This window comes from Schistocerca serialis, chromosome 9 (genome assembly GCF_023864345.2).
Source record: "Schistocerca serialis cubense isolate TAMUIC-IGC-003099 chromosome 9, iqSchSeri2.2, whole genome shotgun sequence".
NCBI lineage: Eukaryota > Metazoa > Arthropoda > Insecta > Orthoptera > Acrididae > Schistocerca > Schistocerca serialis.
The window spans coordinates 425,428,531-425,435,333 of NC_064646.1; positions in this window are offsets into that span (position 1 = coordinate 425,428,531).

A 6,803-nucleotide genomic window follows, 5' to 3' on the forward strand; every position below is an offset into this window, starting at 1 on the left:
TTTGAAACGGCAATAAAAACTAAACGAGCAGCGATAGAAATACACCGTTTGTTGCAATATGCTTGGGACAACAGTACATTTTCAGGCGGACAAACTTTCGAAATTACAGTAGTTACAATTTTCAACAACAGATGGCGCTGCGGTCTGGGAAACTCTATAGTACGATATTTTCCACATATCCACCATGCGTAGCAATAATATGGCGTAGTCTCTGAATGAAATTACCCGAAACCTTTGACAACGTGTCTGGCGGAATGGCTTCACATGCAGATGAGATGTACTGCTTCAGCTGTTCAATTGTTTCTGGATTCTGGCGGTACACCTGGTCTTTCAAGTGTCCCCACAGAAAGAAGTCACAGGGGTTCATGTCTGGCGAATAGGGAGGCCAATCCACGCCGCCTCCTGTATGTTTCGGATAGCCCAAAGCAATCACACGATCATCGAAATATTCATTCAGGAAATTAAAGACGTCGGCCGTGCGATGTGGCCGGGCACCATCTTGCATAAACCACGAGATGTTCGCAGTGTCGTCTAAGGCAATTTGTACCGCCACAAATTCACGAAGAATCTCCAGATAGCGTGATGCAGTAATCGTTTCGGATCTGAAAAATGGGCCAATGATTCCTTTGGAAGAAATGGCACCCCAGACCAGTACTTTTTGAGGATGCAGGGACGATGGGACTGCAACACGGGGCTTTTCGGTTCCCCATATGCGCCAGTTCTGTTTATTGACGAAGCCGTCCAGGTAAAAATAAGCTTCGTCAGTAAACCAAATGCTGCCCACATTCATATCGCCGTCATCAATCCTGTGCACTATATCGTTAGCGAATGTCTCTCGTGCGGCAATGGTGGCGGCGCTGAGGGGTTGCCGCGTTTGAATTTTGTATGGATAGAGGTGTAAACTCTGGCGCATGAGACGATACTTGGACGTTGGCGTCATTTGGATCGCAGCTGCAACACAGCGAACGGAAACCCGAGGCCGCTGTTGGATCACCTGCTGCACTAGCTGCGCGTTGCCCTCTGTGGTTGCCGTACGCGGTCGCCCTACCTTTCCAGCACGTTCATCCGTCACGTTCCCAGTCTGTTGAAATTTTTCAAACAGATCCTTTATTGTATCGCTTTTCGGTCCTTTGGTTACATTAAACCTCCGTTGAAAACTTCGTCTTGTTGCAACAACACTGTGTTCTAGGCGGTGGAATTCCAACACCAGAAAAATCCTCTGTTCTAAGGAATAAACCATGTTGTCTACAGCACACTTGCACGTTGTGAACAGCACACGCTTACAGCAGAAAGACGACGTACAGAATGGCGCACCCACAGACTGCGTTGTCTTCTATATCTTTCACATCACTTGCAGCGCCATCTGTTGTTGAAAATTGTAACTACTGTAATTTCGAAAGTTTGTCCGCCTGAAAATGTACTGTTGTCCCAAACATATTGCAACAAACGGTGTATTTCTATCGCTGCTCGTTTAGTTTTTATTGCGGTTTCAAATATACCGGTCATTTTTGAAACACCCTGTATATATATATATATATATATATATATATATATATATATATATATATATATATATATACTAGCGGACCCGACAGACGTTGTCCTGCATGATATTTCAAGCGATTAGGATGTTAAACAAAGTATGAAATGATAGACAAGTAATATAATAATTTCATTGTTCTTTATTTTGAAATAACGTAAATTTTTCTAAAAACAATTCGTTATAATCAATAATGTTTGTTTAATTTTATCTTAATGCGAGTTGATCAACAATATTTTTAGTCAATTCCTGCGGAGAATAAATGAACAAACTTGACGATTTCCCAACGCGGGAACACGCCACATATAGTTGATCATGTGAAAAGACCGAATTTTCTAGATCCAACCCACAAATCGGCATTATTTGACCTTGTTACTTATTAATAGTCATGGCAAATGCCAAGCAAATTGGAAATTGCAGACGTCTGAATAGGATGGCTGAATCTGAAGGGGTCATTGGGAGTCGTGGCAGGAGAACAACTTCACCTTCAAATTTGCCGTTCAAAATTGTAGCTTCAAGAACATTGCCCATGATTTTTTTATGACTAATCTTGTACCGTTGCATAGCTTAGGTGCATTTAAATCCCGAAGCAAAATGATAGGTGAGCCAATTTTTAATTGCAAGTTATGTGGTGGCATCCCTGGTAAATCCAGCGAAGTCAAAAGTTCAACAGGATAGTTGACTGCTTCGTCAGGATCGGTAACAGTGTCGATCGATTTGAACAATATCTCGTTGCCTGGCAATGACTGTTGTATTTTGAAGTTAATAGCGTCAACATCGATATTTTTTGTGGCTAAAATAGCTCGTTCACGAAGCCAAGCATGATTGTATTTACCATGTTGCAGAAATTGTCTAGCAATTTGATGCATTGTGTGTCTCCATGCAATGATATTTCATTTCCAATGTTAAGCAATTTCTCGGAGAATGATAGTGCCAATGGATCGTTTTGCAGTTGAACACGTATATTTGTGTTAAGACGTAAGGTACTGACATTTCGCCATAAATAAGATTGTTTTAAACGTGCGTTAATTTCATCCGCATTTGTAGCGCATGGAATGACAGGCAATGTCTGTCTAAACTCACCGGACAGCACCAGTAAGGTACCACCGAAAAGCCTGGTGTTATTATTTAGATCTTTCATCATTCTATCGAGAGCTTCAAGTGAATACTTGTGGGTCATAGTGCATTCCTCCCAGATAATAATTTTGCATTTTTGCAAAACTTTAGCCATACCGGAATGCTTTTTTATGTTGCACACTACATCTGGATTTGTGTGAATGTTCAACGGCAACTTGAGTGCTGAATGTGCAGTCCGTCTGCCATCAAGAAAAGTGGCTGCAATACCTGATGAAGCAATTGCTAACGCAATATGATTTTGTGGTCGACTGCCCGCAAGTATTAGTGAGATGAGAAACGTTTTTTCAAAAAAACATGAGTCCGTCGTGTTCTGCTGCAATTAACAAATTAATTCGATCGTATACATTCTTTTGTTCACCAGTGAGTAGTTGCTCAATATTTTCAACGAAAGTAGTTAAAGAGACTGAACTGTTGTTCGCGCTGAATCTCGCTGTAATGATGTCTGTTGCTGGGCGGTTAGGTGACAGCATACCAAAATGAATGAGTGGCATATTGGAAAGCAGAATGCAAATAACTTCAGTCTTTATTAGCGCCTCGTTATATATTTCCCGCGAAAAATCGATATTGGGATCTTTATCAGCGATCTAATGCGGTGCGGAATGTCATTCCAGAAGACAGAAGCTTGAGCTGGAAAACATGTCGTCAATAATCTGGCGAATAATTGGCGAATTTGATGAGGAGAGGAACTCAGTGCTGCATCTGCAAGTGTAATATCCCAATGGTTGTCATCTTCCAGCAAATGTAATTCGCGACACGCATCATGATATGTGTCGTACAAAATGCCATTGACTGTTCGCAAGTATTGGAAGGACGTCTGTCCAGGAACATTAACCGACAATAAACGCAAGAAGAAACATTCGCGTTGCTTTGCATTGGGTAGACTGTGTATAATCGGCCTAATGTATTTCCCATAAATATGACGTTGTATCCTTCAACCGGAACACCTCGCTTTCGTGGTTCCCACTTTTTTGACTGTTTGTTCCATGTGAAAAAACGTGGCACATCAGTATACATTAATGTCTTTGCGAATTGACCGGGAATATCTGGTCGGTTGCACAGTTCGAAAAACTCAGTTAATGTGGTTTTTGTGGCAATTGATGCACGTTGTAAAGCAGTCTCTTCCGTGAAATAAAAAAGCTGTCCATTTTCAAGGTGCACGGCCAAATGTATAACAGCAGTGTCTCTTTTGTGTATCGGAAAACCCAAAATACGCCATACTGCTTCATTGCTGCTGATGTATCGGCGCATTTGAAACCGTGTTATTTCATCGTTTTCGTTAATATTGTGAACAGCAAATACAGCTATATCACTGCCCTATAGATTTCACCGAACTGCAGAGCTCAATGTTTATGTGTGCTTTGTAGATTTTACACAGCAATGGTGAAACGGAATCACACAGTGATTGTCATTGTCAACTGTTGTACCGTCTGACATGCGCAATTGATCTGATTGATCACAATGGTCAGTGTCTCTTCGACGATACGATGGACAACCATCGATATTAGTGATTGTAGCATTTATACAATTTTTTGGAAAACGTTTCGTATATTTTCCATTGTCCATGTACGGCACCGTCATGTTTACAGTACTGCATGGACCATGGATCATGTTAGTGGTAACAATCTCATACAATTCTTGATCGATATTCCGATCCGGAATTTATGCTGAGATAATTTTATCAGTATCTTCAGACTGTATTTTGTCGACCAACCAAATCAAAATATGCGCATGTGGCAAACCTCGTTTTTGCCATTCAACAGAATACAGCCAGCAACGTGTTTTGACACATACAGAGGAATGTATAATCAAGTTCATCAACGATTTTAACTTTTGTCTGAATTGTGCAGTGATATCGTGCCAATCTGTTGCAGTTTGACTTTGCAATAACGCAATTTTAATTTCATCCCATTTTGGATTACACGTAAATGTAATGAACAAATCTGGTCGTCCGTACGCGTGCACAAGTCATGGTGTCTTGAATATATTCTTGCATATGACGTGGGCTACCAATATATTGATGATGGAAGAATATATGAAGTACCGATGTTGTTGGTATTAGTTATTCCATCTACGTTACCAACAATAGCATCAAGCAAATGAATGTATTCCGCAGCTCGAAGTTTCACTTGATTATACCTGATGTATCATAATCGCTCGCTTTCAATTTTCGCATACATATCAACGACATATTGATGAAACAGCTGGCGGCATCGGAGAATATTACTGTCTTTATTAGCACGAATCATCAACCGATATGCGTAGAAGTTCATCGCGCTCACTTTCTTGCTGGTTTCTGCACCTGCAAAGTAAAAATATAATTAAGACAAAAAGAAATTTATCGTGCATAAAAATAATATGTGTAGATTGTACCTGTTTCTGGATTTCTTTGTTTGATATTTAAATAATATCCATCTTCTCCTTCCCAAAATATCAATGGATATTGCAAAGCATCGTAAGAGCAATGACTGTCTTCAATCGTATGCACTGTGTTATCTCTGCGTTGGATTCGTATATTTCGACGTTAAAATGCGTCGCCAACCATAACAACTGCAACTTCATTAATGGTCGGTGCATTATATCGGCCCGCGTGCTGCCCAGATGGTACTTCGTCTGCTTTGATGACGATCGTATAGTTGTCGTTTTGCAGCCTGTTTGAAACGGTATTGAACAACTTGACCGACTGGTTTTGATTCTATAAAAACGGTTCTAAAATACCCACAGTTTCTCGCTCCTCCATCTGCTCTATATGGTTGTACTGGAAGTGTGCGTTTATTTGCTGCTCTTCATCACCCATGAAGTAGATTTGCAGAAATTTTGATGCGGTACCAGGCATCGGCATTAAAGAACCAATTTGATGATACACTTGGCCCTGAATCTTAAACGTTCACTGAAAATTGCGATAATTCTCATTCTGAACCATTTTTGTTGCTCCAAATGATGTCATTTGAAAGCACAAATTGAATTTGCAAATTTTACACAGAAACAATTTCGATCGAGATATAGCTCCAGCCAATAGTGTTTTCAATGGTTCTGGCGGCGAATTCAATGGTGGTAATACAACTTTTTCAGCCGCGCAGCAGAAACCGGCCGATTCTCCTTTGTATTTGAGTGCATGACAGTGTCGGCATTGTTTGTTCATAGCACAGATTACAATTTGTGAATGTGACGAATAGTCTACGTCCGACTCATATTCAAACGCAAGGCGAAGAAGTGATGCACGTGTCAATGCGCGATACACTTGCAAACGCTGTTGTTCACGTGTTCTGAATGTGTCGATGACTCGTTGACGGGCCAGTCTTTTGTCTCAATGCATTAGCTCGAAGGCGTTCGTTGCGTTGCTCTTGACTTCCATTAGCACGTCTGATTGCAGCCTGGTTTCTTACATTTTCATTGTTCATCAGTTGATCTTCTGCCGATCTATTTAACAGACTGTTCTGGGCTAATTGTGAATTCCGAGTCCGTGGACCAATATCTCCTCCTCGTCCACGAAGACGTGACATTGTTTTATGTACGTAGCTTATATGTGAATATAATACACTTAATATTCACTGAAATGCGACACCTGAAATATCAACAGACACCGTACAAAAAAATTAAAATGTCAAAATAACGAAACACACTTAATATAATACGCTCAAATTAAAACGTCGAAAAATAAACGAAATCCTATACACGTAACTTATATATGAATATAATACGCTCAATATTACACACAAAAAAGCAACGCCACCTACGGTGCTGATTTAAGAATGTAAATTTTCCAGACCCCCACTTTGAATGCATACACAAAAATTCATTCAAGTCGATCCAGCCGCTTAGTTGCAGTATGGATAAATAACCTAGGTACCGACTGCAGCGCCTTCTGCCGGGCTGATTTGTGAATCTAAACCATCCAGAGCGCCACCCAAACACATACAAAAAAATTCATTCAAATTGGTCCAGCCGTTTAGGAGTTCAGTGACATACACATGTACAGTAGAATTATATATATAAAGATATATAGCTTACAGAACTGCACATGATGTTGTAACAATGTTCACGAGTATATACAGAATACATACATACCATACCATACCATACAACTTTCTTGATTAGTGTTCGTGCCATTATGGCTTCAGACATTGCT